Genomic DNA, 16,105 nt, shown 5'->3' on the forward strand with positions numbered 1-16,105 from the left:
GTGGCTCGGTGCTAGGGATGCCCCCTGAAACCCAGGAGTAAGCTCCGACGTTAACGGTACTGCTATCGGTAAATTAGTCTATGAGCGGATTAGCTACGGAGCTAACAGAGTGTACCATCCATCTGCGACGCAACAGTGGCTGCAACAGTGGACACGGAGTAATGTTAACGTTATGTCGAGTTCATACTACACTACACGTATGAACTCGACATAACGTTAACGTTACTCCGTTTCCACGAAGTGTTTAATTAGCAGCAATCTGTTGTTGAAAATGTAACGTTAACCGGAAAACCGGAAATGGAATGCGAGGACAGGAAGCCGTCATGAAGTCGGCTTCTGGACCTTGTAGTCATATATATTGTAGTCTTTTAGTCTTATTAACTAAAAGATTTTAACAAAATAAAAAGCAGCAGCACTATTGGATAACTGAGTCATGTTTGCTATGTATTTCTTTCTTTAGGGGAGTAGGACATTTGTTTCACAGTTTTAGCATGATGTTTTATAGATGGCTAGGTTAAACACAGGTTTTTGTTTTTAAGAGGGGGGGTTTGATTTGATTTGATTGAAGTTTATTTCAAGTATGCAACACAACCAACAAACATCAAGTACAGATATAGCCTTAAGCCATTCAAATAATAAATGTATACATACATGTAAATAAATAAATAGTTACAATATGTAATCTAATCATCTAAATCTAATCTAATATATAATCTAAAAAAATGAAAGGCTAAAATGCTAAATATATAATCTAAGAATCCAATAATCTAAATCTAATATATAATATAAAAATGCTAAATGCATGAGTCTTTTGTCTTTAATGTTCGCTTGCAAACTCAAATACTGTCTTGGTAAGCCTCATAATGAATTGTTTGGGGAAAAAAGGAAAAACATCGTGATGTGTATCGTGTATCGCCGAAAGGTCAGAAAATATCGTGATATCATATTTAGGCCATATCGCCCAGCCCTACTGTATATGTAACGACACCATCTATGTATTGCATACATATCATAACTCTAATGCGCCCAGCCTGGATGCACTTCTTCTCAAACCCACTCTTCCCCCAAAACATTCAGTTTGTTTACCAGTGTTGTGTTTTCCTGAGCACACTTTATGTCAAAGTGCGCGTGGCTCAAGTTGATGATCATTATTGGACTACTTGACTATTTTGGTGGAAAGGTGACGTTGCGCTGTCCATGGTGAGTTCTTGGAGATTACTGGAATAGATTAAGTGCCTCCAGGTGGGTCTCACATTTTTGAATGAACCAGTTCCTGACTCTGTATACAGTCCCTGTAGTACAGAGCAGGGTTCACACCACAGCCAGCCACATTATTTCACTACAATGACTGTTATGATCCAGATGTATGGCCACATTTCTCCCTTCTGTGATGACACGATGACGAGTCGGAACGGGTCACAAGTCTGTCTGTGGGGCTTCTGGGTCAGGACCATGTTCTTTGGTTTTGGTTCAGTTCCTCAGAGCAGCGTGTCCTTTCAGTTGAAGACATGGAGGCATTTGTCTGAGAAGGTCTTAAGCCCGGAGTCTGTCTACAGTTGAGTGTTGTGGTTTATTATCCTGAATAATAAGAGATATTAAAAAAATGCATACAGAATTATAAAGCTTGAAACCCCATAGAAGCTTTTGGGAAGTGTCGTTCGGAAAGATTCATTTCCAACACTTATCAAAAGCTACGGTGTCCTCTACAAAATGGCAGCAAAAAACTACAATTCCTGACGTTCAAATTTTCCAAAATAGTCTCTTGCAAAGTAAACGAGACCAAAACAAAAATGATCTAATAACACTTTAACCTATTGGTAAACTAACATAGTGATGATAATATACATTATAAATGCTGTGACATTGTTATGATGTTTATACTTGAATACGTTTGAAAAATAAAACGATACTTTGTATGACGTTAAGTATTTATTTTATTTGCATCTATCTTACAGATTCGACTGCATCTCTGCAGAAATGCGCCTATGGCCACCACCAGGACAGGTAATGAACCAAAATGTTGTGTTGGCACTACATGGGACTTTTACTGTATAAGGATGAGGAGATGATAGTTTTCCTGATGCAGTACATTTTAAATGGCTACACATTCTAAATTTGATGTTAACTAATGTATGCTTATACATTTTACAGGTTGCCTATGTTCCTCGATAGTTGACTGGTGAGTTACAACCTTGTGTTATGTTGGTCTCCAAGTCATCTGACCCGTTCCTCATAGTGGATAACTGAGTTGGCTGAATAAGATACATTTTGACAGGCATGTGATTTTCTGTTCCCATGCTCAAATGATGAATTAAGTGTTGGTAGGGACATCTGATTAAAGTTGAGGAAACGCCAACCTTTCTGACTGTATGAGAGCATGGCAGCAATGGACATGTTATCTAAAATTTGACATCCGACACATCTACTTGATGTGAACTAATGTATTATTTATTTTACAGGTTGCCCATGTTCCTCAGATCAGTTGACTCTGGTGAGTTACAACCTTGTGTTATGTGGTTCTCCTAGCCATCGGGACCCGCTCCTCATACGTGGATAACAGAGTTGGCTGGATAATATGAGTTTGCCAGCCATGGGATTTTCTGTTCCTTGGAGCAAGCTTAGATTTTAGCCTGACCTGTTGCCAAGCTTAGATTTTAGCCTGACCTGTTACCAGAGCAATGATTCCCTCACCTAACCTGCAAAAAAGCAGCTATATTCACTGGATTATTCTATCCTAATTTTATTATACATTTTCATGGGGCCATCTGAAAATGTCTCAAGCTTGTTCTCAATTTAGATGCTTAGGCAGTTTTATATTTCACCATATGGATTATTTTTGTAATTTACTAAACGAGTCTGTTGTCTAAAGTTTCCTGGCTTTCTCCAGAATGCCCCATCTTGGTTTGTCCAAGATGTCCACATTATTGGAAACCTGCTTGTGTAGGCAACCTGTGTTTGAGTAACTGAGTTGGCCAGATGCAAATTTGCAAGATGATCAACACTGCATAAATCATATTATCCATCTGTTAAGCGTATGAGGAACCCATTTAGTCTGGATTGTTGGCAAATACTATGAGTTTGCCTTCAATTGCTACATTTTCCCACATTTCTGTCTTGATACAATGATGAACTTATAGTTCAACAGATTAACCATGAAGAACTACTAGCATTGTCTTTCGCTCCTATCTGATGTATCGGCCTTGGTGACCTGCCAACAACACTTTGTGTGAGAAGCAGAAGTTAACTCATTTTAAATGTCTTCTCCTCCAGGAACATGACTGGGCAGGAGAGTGCAGGGAAGGATGTGAGTTAAATTGATGAATGATATGATTTATTTTATAACTATACAATGATGAACTTATAGTTCAACAGATTAACCATGAAGAACTACTAGCATTGTCTTTCGCTCCTATCTGATGTATCGACCTCGGATGAGTCTGGACCTTGTGTGTAAAACAAGGGAAATTAAACTTTTTTTTCACTTATTTTTCAATGTTGGTAGTTTCTCAATAAAAGTTATGATGACCAGTAGTAACTTCCCAAATCCAATAACATGCTTGATGCAATGGTGGCCTTGTAGTTCATCAATTAACAATTAAGCTACTAGCTGTATTTATTTTTGTACCTCAATTTGTTAAAGAAAATCTCTCTTCTCTCTAGAAACCTAGAAATGTCTGAATCCAATGTATTTTGGTTTTGGAGGTACCTCAATTGGAGCTGATTTCAGTAAGCATGTTATGACCGGTTACATGGTGTTTTTCTTTTTTACAATCTGATATGATGCTTTTGAATCAGGTCGCTGATCCTTTTGAGGAAAATATCACTTTCTGATCTAGATTGTAATCTAACCCCTAATGCTACACAAAGGATTAGATTAAATACTAATGCGCTTGTGTTGTTTCACAGGTGAGATGGAATTCTCAAAGGATGCCTGCACAAGATGGAAGTGAGTAGAAGTAAGGCAGATCTGTCGGGGCCTCTGGGTAGAATTTCAGGCCATGTACACACGTCGTACAAATGCATTGTTCTAGTTGAAGTTCACTCATATTTTGCTGTTGGCAACAGTTATCTCTGGCTTCCAGCAAGATGAATGAATTGCACATGTGTCTGTACAGTGTAATCTCGGGTCTGAAACAACCACCCATGTACAAGTGTCACTGGTCCATTCTCCATCCAGCCTGGCCTCTTAGATTCCACATGCAGCACTGTGCCCACATTTTCAATGCGTATGCCAGAGAAATGGGTGAATATAAAGCTCTTCTTAAAAGTTTTATAGTAATTGTATTAATGACTACTTAAAAACTCACAACCAGAAGAGGCCAGGCAAATGGCACACGAGTGAGATGTGACATGGTGTGGCCTGTGTGATGATAAAGTAACGTCTGACATCAACCGTGGAGTCAGTAATTAGCTCTAGCTGATCTGGGCAGTGCTGCTCTTGCATCCAAATGCTTAGTTTGCATGGTTGATCCTAATGTTGGTCCGTCTCCCCAGGTACTGTGACAATCCAGCCGGCACTTCTTTAAGGTGAGACTAGTACACTTGAAATGGGGATGCACAATACCTGAAACTATCGGTATCTTGACTTTTTGTAAATATGCCACGAATGTTTATTGGTGCATCCCTATTAGGAGGTACTTCCTGTATGGATGAATGATGTTTTACAAATGTCTGACCTGAACATTTAATGTGGACATAATTATTTACCGACTATCCTTGTTTGCATAATAATATGATTTAATGACTCTGGAGTAACTTATTAAAACGCACTGCTTTTGATCTTCAGGTGTTTGCTGGATTTTGATCGACCATGGTAAGTGTTTCAGTAAAATGCACTGAGGCAAGTCCAGAAACTTTGTAGAAATAAACCTTGGCTTGGCCAACATGATACTTTATCTTGGTACATCAATCTTTGGCTTATCTAATGTTACCGGATGAAATTAAGTTGGTAATCTACTTTACACCCAAGGGAGTGCAGGCTCTAGTGAAGTTGATTGGATGAGTGGTTAAACGCTGCAGGCGGCAATACCGGGGGCCAAGCAATTGTCATGTTCCTAGCAGTAGTTAATCTAAATTGAGTTTCTGGACATGGCCTTTAATCAATAAAACCTGTGATGAATGATTTTGCCAGATGAATTCCTTTGATTATAACATTACCGTTCCATTTCATACTGAGGTTGGTAAAAGTCAATACAATCATGATGTGTGTTGAGTTCCAAAAATAATGCCCCCCCCCCCCCCTTGCAACTAGATTGGATGACTGTGCCTGGATGCAGTTATGGCTGTCGGGACAATGGGCAAGCACCACCATGAAGATCATTGAGTGAGTGTCATTCATGCTAGTCCACAAACCTCCATTTGCAGAAATTAACATTGGCTTGGCCAACACTGGAAATGGCCCATTTTATAAACTTACAACAAACAACTGCTAAGAGGATGCAGACCAGAAAAATACTTTAGTTTTATGATGTACCTGGCGATCATTCTTTTACCTACAACTAAGGACGACACTCGGGGCCCATGGGGTCAATCGTTGCTGCGGGCAGATTTTAGGTTTGGCGAGTGAGACTGAGGTCTGTCCGCCATGTGGCGGGCAACCAAATAGTCATGTGAAAACCGACCGAAAAACATGATCCAATCTTAGCGGAGTTCTCACTCGCTGACTCCTGAAGCACACAGACCTGCAGCGCACTGCGCCTCCTCCTGCCTCTCCCAAACCCGTGTAAACACAGAGGCTATTGCCTCGGGCAGTCTGCTGACTGCTCTAGTCTAGTGGGACCTCCGTCAGATATTCGTTTTACCCAGGTGTAATGATGTTAAAGTTAAATCTGTCAATCCTCTGAATCTCTGTGTTGAGAGCATACCGTAACTCCTGAACACCTGGGTACAAGCTGAATACCTCTGTTACCAGAAGTCACGTTAACGAATTACAATATAGACCGTGCCGTTTACCCACTGGCTTAAGGTGGTGAGGGTTTAACTTGTAGGGGATATGTATAGATATAGTATCTACAGATGTATAAAAAGCATTATATGAAAGTATATACAGACCGATTTGGATATATATTTCAACAAATTGTTCTAGTAGGCTCTTTGAAAGGACCACTGCACTCGGGACAAATGAATACCTCATGTGGCAGAAGAGCAATACTGTGCAGAACCTTCTCTAACCCAGCGACCTGTTCTATTTCCTGTGCAGGTGGAGCAGAGTGTGCTGAGTATTGCCAAGTTTAACAGCATGGTCAGCCTGGCCGCCTTCTTCCCATTCAAGTCAGCACAGGCTGCCCTGGAAAACATCAACGCCATTTCCGAAGGTGTGTTTCTTTTTGTCTGTTGGATATTTTGTTTAGTTTTACCCAGGTGTAATGATGTTAAAGTTAAATCTGTCAATCCTCTGAATCTCTGTGTTGAGAGCATACCGTAACTCCTGAACACCTGGGTACAAGCTGAATACTTCTGTTACCAGAAGTCACGTTAACGAATTACAATATAGACCGTGCCGTTTACCCACTGGCTTAAGGTGGTGGAATGAGCGTGAGTGCGCAACAGGGTGTAACTAGTAGGGGATATGTATAGATATAGTATCTACAGGGGCGGCTACGTGGCGTAGTGGGCAAGGCGATCGCCACGAATGCAGAGACGCTGGGATCGCCTGTTCGATCCCAGCGCTCCACATTGCTTTCAGTTTAGCTGGTCGTTCATACTAATACACATTGGCCGTATTAGGGGGTGGGAAACTGATGGGTGGGGATCGGGCGTTGTGGACAGCGACTCCTACAGGTCGGTTGGTGCACCTGCGCAGTATCAGGAAGTGTCGGGGGCAGCGTGAGCCTCCCACGCGTTACTCCTCGCCACAGAGATCGAGCTGCGCAGGTGAAAAGATGCGACTGCTGTTACCTAAAGTACCGGAGGGGACTTGTGCTATGTATGACTTAGTCCACATTGCAGCCGGCTTGTGGGAGGCAAGAAACGGCGTTCGTGACAGGGGAGGGTTGAATTGGATGATACAAAAATTGGGATGGGAGAAAATATAGAAAATGGGAGAAAAGGTGGATTAAAAAAAAAGATATATTATCTACAGATGTATAAAAAGGATTATATGCAAGTATATACCGACCGATTTGGATATATATATTTTCAACAAATTGATCTAGTAGGCTCTTTGAAAGGACCACTGCACTCTCGACAAATGAATACCTCATGTGGCAGAAGAGCAATACTGTGCAGAACCTTCTCTAACCCAGCGACGTGTTCTATTTCCTCTGCAGGTGGAGGAGAGTGTGCGGAGTATTGCCAAGTTTAACAGCATGGTCAGCCTGGCCGCCTTCTTCCCATCAAGTTGGCACAGGCTGCCCTGGAAAACATCAACTCTATTTCCGAAGGTGCGTTTCTATTTGTCTGTTGGATATTTTGTTTAGTTTTACCCAGGTGTAATGATGTTAAAGTTAAATCTGTCAATCCTCTGAATCTCTGTGTTGAGAGCATACCGTAACTCCTGAACACCTGGGTACAAGCTGAATACCTCTGTTACCAGAAGTCACGTTAACGAATTACAATATAGACTGTGCCGTTTACCCACTGGCTTAAGGTGGTGGAACGAGCCTGAGTGCGCAACAGGGTTTAACTTGTAGGGGATATGTATAGATATAGTATCTACAGGGGCGGCTACGTGGCGTAGTGGGCAAGGCGCTCGCCACGAATGCAGAGACATCCCAGCGCTCCACATTGCTTTCAGTTTAGCTGGTCGTTCATACTAATACACATTGGCCGTATTAGGGGGTGGGAAACTGATGGGTGGGGATCGGGCGTTGTGGACAGCGACTCTTACTGCGCAGGTGCACCAACCGACCTGTGTCGGGGGCAGCGTGAGCCTCCCACGCGTTACTCCTCGCCACAGAGATCGAGCTGCGCAGGTGAAAAGATGCGACTGCTGTTACCTCAAGTACCGGAGGGGACTTGTGCTATGTATGACTTAGTCCACATTGCAGCCGGCTTGTGGGAGGCAAGAAACAGCGTTCGTGACAGGGGAGGGTTGAATTGGATGATACAAAAATTGGGATGGGAGAAAATATAGAAAATGGGAGAAAGTGGATTAAAAAAAAAGATATATTATCTACAGATGTATAAAAAGGATTATATGCAAGTATATACCGACCGATTTGGATATATATTTCAACAAATTGATCTAGTAGGCTCTTTGAAAGGACCACTGCACTCGGGACAAATGAATACCTCATGTGGCAGAAGAGCGGTACTGTGCAGAACCTTCTCTAACGCAGAGACCTGTTCTATTTCCTGTGCAGGTGGAGGAGAGTGTGCTGAGTATTGCCAAGTTTACCAGCATGGTCAGCCTGGCCGCTTTCTTCCCATTCAAGTCGGCACAGGCTGCCCTGGAAAACATCAACGCCATTTCCGAAGGTGTGTTTCTTGTCTGGATATTTTGTTTAGTTTTACCCAGGTGTAATGATGTTAAAGTTAAATCTGTCAATCCTCTGAATCTCTGTGTTGAGAGCATACCGTAACTCCTGAACACCTGGGTACAAGCTGAATACCTCCGTTACCAGAAGTCACGTTAACGAATCACAATATAGACCGTGCCGTTTACCCACTGGCTTAAGGTGGTGGAACGAGCGTGAGTGCGCAACAGGGTGTAAATAGTAGGGCATGCGTAGGCAACCCTAGGCATGCGTGTGAATTATAGTGAAATATTTTGCACTGTTTTTATACGCATTTATCTTGTTGAAATCCTCCCACAGGTTCTTTTTACTACCACATATTTAATTGAGACCCTTTATTTGTTTATTATTTCAATTTAGCTTGAAATACATTGCTACATCATTCAGTAACATTTGCAGAGCCTTATAACAAAAACATTATTACGGTCACCATTGTGACCAGTGGGATTAATCGACACATTTTATTATTTATTTTTCTATTTCATTGAACATTGCACATGTTCAATGAATTTTTTTTACTCAAAATGTGAGTATTACCAAGTCAACTTGTGTTTTTTTTTTTATATCTTTTCCCCCTCCCTTTTTCCTCCGATTTTCTCCCATCCCAATGTTAGTTGTTATGCCAATTCCCAATCCCCTTCCTGGTCGCTGCGCACCTACCCCCCTACAGTCGGTCTGGGAGAGTGGAGGCTATCGCGTGCTTCCTCCGACACACGTCTAGCCAATCAACCGCTTCTTTTCACCTGGCAGCGTGGACTCTCACAGAGGGTGTAACGTGTGGAAGGATCACACTACCCCCCCCTTAGATCCTATCCGCCGAACTGTAGGAGTCGCTGTTTACAACGACCCGGACCCACCCCGCCAGCTTTCCCACCCTCTAATACTGCCAATTGTATTAGTGTGAACGGCCAGCCAAGCTGGTGACAACGCCGGGAGCTGGATTCGAACAGGCGAATCCAGCATCTCTGGCGTTGGTGACGAACGCAGTCTCCGCTACGCCACCTGACCGCCCGTCAACTTGTGTTCTTAAAACAATGACCATAAACATAGTTTTATTAGGTTGAAATAACGTGGTTGTGTACTTATTTTTCTGTTAACTTATGGATTGAAAACCTTAATGCACAGTAACTGAACTCAATATTTTTAAGTTCTGGTAACTCATTATGATTTTTTTTTTTACAGTGTAGTCTTGCGATCAATCAAAACTTATTTACACGATATACCTCGCATTCACCCTCCATTCACATCCTGGTGTTCTCATTACGCCTGTAGGTGGAGCTATGACAGCACACGTACAGCACACGTACAGTGATGTGTCCAAAAATGAATGGGCAAATGTGAGTGAAATGGTCTCACTGTATGCAGCGGTTTGTCTGCGTTGCATTCCCCCCCCCCACTCAGATTTAGGGTTGATACAACCATCATAATAATATTGTTAATAATAACGATAACAATAATGATGTAATAATGTAAAAATGATCATTAACACTTTGGTTGCCAGGCTTATATTCTTAATATACCATCCTCCGCCAGCTCTATTTGTCTATGGAGAAGTTCCCCTTCTTGCAGGGCTATAACTTTTTTAATTGTATTGCTAAATTGACATTACTATGGCCCATTCAACATCAAGTATCTATTGTTCAGGGTGTAGCAACGTTATACTTTTTCATTGGTCTAAAGTATACGTGTTTTTATCGTTTTCTGCAGCTTTCTCCAGAACGTGATTTATAGCCCCAAATGCATTATATTGATGATCAAATACAGTTTGATAGGAATCTGCACGGGATTAAACATTTACATTTAGTCATTTAGCTGACGCTTTTATCCAAAGCGACTTACAAGTTCTGTACGACAAGCCATCAGGAAGGGCACAACTCTATCAGCTGAGCAACAATGTTCATCAAAGTGTTGAGTGCTACAGTGTAGGTTAGTTTATTAGGACAAGTGCATGACAGTACGGTTAGTTAGGGTTAGATTTTTTTTTTTTTATAGTTTTTTTTTATTCAGATAATGGTTGAAGAAGTGCGTCTTTAGTCGACGGCGAAAGATTGGATGTGATTCGGCTGTCCTAACTGGGGTGGGTAGTTCATTCCACCATTGTGGGGCAAGGACTGAGAATAGGCGACTTCTCTTTGATGACCCTCCCGGAGCTTGGATAGGAGTAGGTCTGAGGCGGCCAGAAGATGCAGAGCGTAGGGGTCTTGAGGGTGTGTAGTTAGAGACCATTGACCGGAGGTAGGCGGGAGCGGTTCCCTTTGCCGCACGGTATGCTAGGTCGAGGGCCTTGAAGCGGATTCGTGCAGCAATGGGGAGCCAGTGCAGGTCCCTAAGAAGTGGGGTGACATGGGCCGACTTCGGTAGGTTTGAGATCAGGCGGGCCGCTGCGTTCTGAATGAGTTGAAGAGGCTTAGTGGCAGTGGCCGGGAGGCCAGCGAGCAGTGCATTGCAGTAGTCGAGGCGGGAGATGACTGTTGATTGGACGAGGAGTTGGGTGGCTTCTTTTGTCAGGAAGGGGCGGATCCTTCTGACGTTGCTCAGGAGGAATCGGCAGGTTCTGGTCGTCGCTGCGATGTGAGCAGAGAAGTTCAACTGGTCGTCGAGGACAACACCAAGGTTCTTGGCGGTCGGGGACGCAGTCACAGCTGCATTCTCGACTGTGATTGAAAGGTCGGTTAGGGGGGAGGATTTGGCCGGCAGGTGGAGCAATTCTGTTTTGCTTAGGTTCAGTTTGAGGTGGTTGGACGTCATCCAGGCGGAGATGTCGGACAGACAGGCCGAGATCCGCTCAGAGACGTGGATATCTGAGGGAGGGAAGGAGAGGAAGAGTTGAGTATCGTCGGCATAACAATGGTAGGAGAAGCCATGAGATGTGATAATGTTACCCAGTGACTTAGTGTAGAGGGAGAAGAGAAGGGGTCCTAAAACCGAGCCCTGGGGGACACCCGTCCGCAGGGGGCGGGTGGCCGACAGGGTCCCTCTCCATGACACTTGGTAGGAGCGGTCATTGAGGTATGATGACAGCCATGTCAGCGCAGAGCCAGCCACTCCCATTCCTGCGAGGGCCGCAAGGAGGATCTGGTGGTTGACTGTGTCGAAGGCTGCAGATAGATCTAGGAGAATCAGCAAAAGCGAAAGGCCTCTCCTCTGTCCTAAGTGAAGTGCCTCTGTGACCGCAATGAGGGCTGTCTCTGTGGAGTGACCAGTCCTGAAGCCTGACTGATTAGGGTCTAGGAGGTCATTCTGTAAGAGATAAGCAGTAAGTTGGTTGGATACAGCACGTTCAAGTGTTTTAGGAAGGAGAGAAGAGAGACAGGACGGTAGTTGCCTATGATGGTAGGGTTCAGGGTTGGTTTTTTTATGAGCAGCGTGACTCTGGCTTGTTTTAGGGAGGTGGGGACCACCCCCGAGTTGAGTGAGGAGTTGATGGTTGCAGTTAGGAATGGGAGGATGTCTGGTGCTATGGTCTGGAGGAGTGGGGAGGGTAGCTGGTCCAGCTGGCAAGTAGTCGGACGGTTCGACGTTACCAGTGTCAGGGTCTCTGCTTCTGTAATGGGAGAGAAAGATGACAGAGTGAAGGATGAGGTTCTCGATTCAGCATTTGGAATGGGTGGGGGTTGGGAGAAGGAGCTGCGGATGTTCTCCACTTTTTCCTCAAAGAAGATCGCAAAGTCTTCGGCAGAGAAAGATGGGGGTGGGGGGGGAGTGAGGAGGGAGGACATGGTAGCATGCAGTTTGCGAAGATTCTTGGCAGAGGCCTCGATCCTATGGTGGAAGAAAGAAGCTTTGGCATTAGTGATGGTTTTGGAGAATGTTAACAAGAGGTTGTGATATGTGTCGATGTCAGCAGTGAGGCGTGACTTTCTATACTTCCTTTCAGCTGCTCTCAGGACCTGTCTTTGTTCTCTCACTGGATCTGTCAGCCATGGACTGGGTGGGGAACGGCGGGCAGGTTTCTCAACGAGGGGACAGAGCTTGTTGAAGGAGGTTGCAAGGGCTGAAAGGAGGGTGGAGGTTGCCATCTCTGTGGAGAGAGCAGAGAAGGTGTCACTCAAAGGTAGAGCGGATAGTATGTCAGAGGAGAGGGTGGAGGGGGATATGGAGGGCAGGTTGCGTCTGAGTGAGACTGTTTGAGTTGGGGTGAAGACCTTTCGGTTAAGCATGAGAGTTAGTGAGAAGGATATGAAGGAATGGTCAGATACATGTAGGGGAGTTACCGTGGTGTTAATGATGCTGGAGTTACGGGAAAATATGAGATCCAAGGAGTTGCCTGCTTTGTGGGTGGGAGGCATGGCAGTGGGAGTCAGGTCAAACGATTGTAGGAGGGAGACTACTATGACTGACTGAGATGAGTCAGGCAGGTTGAAGTCGCCCAATAGAAGGAGAGGGGTACCATCTTCCGGTAAGGAGCTAAGAAGCATGTCCAGCTCATCTGTGAAGTGATCGAGTGTACCTGGAGGGCGCTAGAGTGTAACAATGGTGAGTTTGAAAGGATTAGAGACGGATACTGCATGATATTCGAGAGAGGAGAGTGACAGTTCTGGGAGTGGTGTTACGTTTGTAGCCCATGAAGGAGATGTCATGAGGCCAGTGCCTCCACCCCGTCTGGAAGGTCGAGGTGTGTGAGTGAAGTTATAGTTTGTAGATAATGCTGCAGGTGTTGATGAGTTATTGGGGGTTATCCAGGTCTCAGTTAGAGCCAGGAGCTGCAGATTTAGACTATGGGCGTAGGCAGTAATGAAGTCGGCTTTCTTGACTGCTGATTGACAATTCCATAAGCCTCCCCGTACTGTGACAGGTGTATTAGTGAGGGTAGGAGAGATTAGCCGGGTTGCTAGCAAACTGCCGTGGGTGGGTTAAATCTGTTCTAGAGGAGCAGATTGTGGATATAGGTATGAGACACATTTCAAATGGACGTGCTTCTAGAAGTTACCACTGATCATCTGATGTTGACCGGATGGGGGGGGGGGGGGGTCGTTTATAATTCCGTGGCCAACGTTAGATGATTCATCTAGTGTGGGTGATATGATCATTAGAGCAGTTGGTATCGAACACGTTAAAAAATAACGCTGAATCTTACCGTAGCTTCCTCATAGCGTTGGGCGATGAGCGTGGAGCAGAAATATTCCTATTATGGGATGTAGAAATATGCGATCCATTTCCAGGTTGTATAATAGTATATACATCAATCATGTTGTTTATCGAGTTATTGGTAACGGATTGCTATCCGTTGTGTCTAGCTCGAGTCCTGAGACTATTAGCGAGTTGTTATTATGCCCCGTGATTTCAAACCACCAAAACAACTGAATGTCTCGAGTTGATGTCATAATCAGTCCACGCACATTCTTCTACGCAGTAATCACGGCCCAGTGCATAGATTATTATATTCCACCAGGGGGCAACCTACCGCCACTGGATCATATGCATGTTGTTTGGTCCAAGCTTGGAAAATCGATATATCGAAACTTTGCGACCACGTTTCATGTTTATTTCGAGGAAATAATTTATCGCGATGATTATCGTTTTATCGCCCAGCCCTACGTCAGCCTGTAATATGAAAATGTAATTGTGCGGTCGGACCCCGATACGGGTTGTCCTTTAACTCCTTTAAATATAATTATTACATGGCGTTTTCACATTCGCCGAAATGCTTGCTTCAGAGGTCCGTTATTACTCGATAACTGACCTCTGCCGAACAATAATGACCGCTGTGCGCAGCTGTTCGCAATCAAGCCCACTGACGCACTGCATCAGTGCAGCCAATCGGACACACCTGCTGACGCGGAGTGTGACGATAACAGCGGAGCCAGAACAGAACTGCGGCTGCATTTGATCTCGTCTTGTCGATGTAAAATTAATTAGGTATATTGTTAGTAAGTTAGCGAGGCGCCTCTGTATTTTAAACTCCGTGTCGGTCAATTATTTTGCGACAATGACCTTGTAGCTATACATTATCCCTCACATATACAGTGGCGGTTAAAATAAGTGACTTTGCCTGAAAAAAAAGTCAGGAGATGTTTTGAGATGACTCACCCTGCGGGAATCTACTTTACCATAAATCATAGGCTGATATAATACGCTACATTCTCTTTAAACATATAAATGTTACAGGACAAAAGTAATAGATTTAACCACTTTTATTCTTTTAAACTTGGTCTGACCGACCTTCAGCATAGACCATGAACAGGCAGTAGATCCAGTTGTAGAAACGCATGTCAGAAAACACGAGTCTTGCGCCTCGCGCGTCAAATCTCCTTGTTTACAGACGTCGCATCCACCACCTGCTTATGTACCTGCTTGCACTTAAGGCGAGACACTGCAGGTGAATAGGCAAATATACTTTTTTTGTTTTTGAGATTTTGTTATATTTTGCTTCCTAAACATGTCTTCTATGAAACTAATAACAATAAAACGTCAATAACACACATTTAGTTGTTTATTTTACTTCATTTTGCCTTATTGCATCCATAAATGTGCACATATTTAATGGGGAAGTGCCTCATTTGCATATATAAACATACATTTCAGAAAACTTGCAATATATTTTTTCTTAGTTTATATGTACATAACAAACTGGGAAAGTTTCATAGTGATATCTATTTAAATATCTTTTGTACTACACTGTACTACACTGTTTGTAGTCTGTGTGTAGTTCTGTTCAGTTCAATAACATCATTATTATTATTATTATTCAGTTATCAGGCATGTGTTTAGGTTGTCTATTACTAATGGTTTGATTAGATATTGTGTTTGTAAATATCCGTTTAAAAAAAAAAGTATGGCATTTTACAATACAGAACATTGAAGGCGTTTTCCCAAAAATGAGTTTTAAGAGTTTTTCCTCATACTCTGAGCCAGAAATCTCCACTTCAGTAGCACTCGCATACACCAAACCTTCCAGTTCTATTCATATCTATGTTCTGAAGGTATTTACAGAAGGGTTTGTTGATATCGCATTCATACCCTGATTTATATCACATTCTATCCCTAAAAACATGGCGAAATATGGAATTTTACCATAAAAATGGACTGAATGGAGTATTTTCTGATTTATGGAGTGATAAAAAAGAGTTATCCAAAATCCCCTCTGTAATAACCTTTGGCTCTAATATGTCAACAAAATGAAACTATAATTTTGAAAATGGCTTTATCCAATGTTCAGATTTCTGTCCTGGAATTATATGCAAATTAGTGCATATTTAAGTAGATAATGCCTCATTTGCATATTTAAACATACAATTTCAGAACTTGTAATACAAAAAAGTCTTGTCTTAATATAAGTAATCGACTGGGGAATTTTCATTGTGATATCTATTAGTTAATTTCTTTACCCTATTCACCTGTAGTGTCTCCCCTTAACGTTACGCACGCCTGCTATACCGGTTAGCTAACGTTGGCATAATAACGTTAATGGAAGGAGTAAGCCGGCCACTAAAAAAAAAAACACTGCGGTGTTCTCAGACAAAGGATAAGGGGCACCACCTAATAAAAAAAAATTCTATGAAGTTTTAAGAGACTGGCTAGGGCCTATGCTACTGGGGGCTGTCTGTAGTGGTGAGTTGTTAACTTGTTTTGAACTGTACATGGGGGGGGGGGGGGGGGGGGGGGGGGGGGGCGATATGGCCTCTAAATGATATCGCAATATTTTTTGG

The 16,105-nt window shown here is 43.1% G+C and overlaps 1 protein-coding gene across 1 annotated transcript in view; it reads left to right on the plus strand.

Annotated features, from left to right (window-relative positions):
- LOC311230405 (nucleolar protein 56-like) overlaps positions 1 to 16,105 on the plus strand; it is a 35,703-nt gene that overhangs the window by 4,958 nt on the left and 14,640 nt on the right. Inside the window, exons 8-17 of the mRNA XM_084316674.1 lie at positions 1,956 to 2,004; positions 2,152 to 2,179; positions 2,460 to 2,491; positions 3,271 to 3,304; positions 3,907 to 3,946; positions 4,495 to 4,527; positions 4,787 to 4,813; positions 5,252 to 5,323; positions 7,269 to 7,382; positions 8,304 to 8,418. The gene's annotated coding sequence lies outside the window, so the exon portion shown is untranslated. The remainder of the gene's footprint in view (positions 1 to 1,955; positions 2,005 to 2,151; positions 2,180 to 2,459; positions 2,492 to 3,270; positions 3,305 to 3,906; positions 3,947 to 4,494; positions 4,528 to 4,786; positions 4,814 to 5,251; positions 5,324 to 7,268; positions 7,383 to 8,303; positions 8,419 to 16,105) is intronic.

Source organism: Notolepis coatsorum (assembly GCF_963971535.1).
Source record: "Notolepis coatsorum genome assembly, chromosome: 6".
Lineage (NCBI taxonomy): Eukaryota > Metazoa > Chordata > Actinopteri > Aulopiformes > Paralepididae > Notolepis > Notolepis coatsorum.